Genomic DNA, 594 nt, shown 5'->3' with positions numbered 1-594 from the left:
TGTATCTGCAATTAAATTCACAAAAACAATATTGTACTGATAATTCTGTACATTTAATTGTCTAATTGGATCCTTTTTACAGTACAATAAATAAAGAAACATAGTTCATGTGACTTAAATTTATTAATCAGACATTCACTTCATATTCAAACGTGATTTTTTACGGTTTTTTTACTTCAAAAATTTATTTATCTCGATATCAAAAACAAAAAATACATGAATTAAAGTATTTGCCCTCACTAGCTATACATTTTTCCCATCTTTGTGGCAATAAGTGGATTTCGTGACCATAGAACGATTGGTCTTTTGAAGCAATCCATTCATCGATCCATTTTCGCATATCTTCGTAATTTCTGAAGTGTGTATCCACCAAGCCGTGCTGCATCGATCAGAACAAGTAATAGTCTGAAGGAACTAAGTCTGATGAATACGTTGGATACGGGAGAATTTCCCACTCGAGCTGCATCAGTGTTTTTTGACGACTTTTGCAACGTGTGGTCAAGCGTTGTCGTGCATAACTTTGCGTCGATTGGCTACTGCTAGCCTTTTTTCCAACAATGTTTTATTCAGATAGTTCAATTGTAATTGATATCG

The 594-nt window shown here is 33.8% G+C and overlaps 1 protein-coding gene across 1 annotated transcript in view; it reads left to right on the top strand.

The window, feature by feature from the left end:
* The window catches only part of LOC108751697 (ribosomal L1 domain-containing protein CG13096-like), a 2348-nt gene that overhangs the window by 950 nt on the left and 804 nt on the right, over positions 1–594 (top strand). The window lies entirely within an intron of this gene.

The sequence above is a fragment of the Trachymyrmex septentrionalis genome, unplaced genomic scaffold (genome assembly GCF_001594115.1).
Source record: "Trachymyrmex septentrionalis isolate Tsep2-gDNA-1 unplaced genomic scaffold, Tsep1.0 scaffold51, whole genome shotgun sequence".
NCBI classification, from domain to species: domain Eukaryota; kingdom Metazoa; phylum Arthropoda; class Insecta; order Hymenoptera; family Formicidae; genus Trachymyrmex; species Trachymyrmex septentrionalis.
This window is presented reverse-complemented; position numbering and strand designations above follow the sequence as displayed.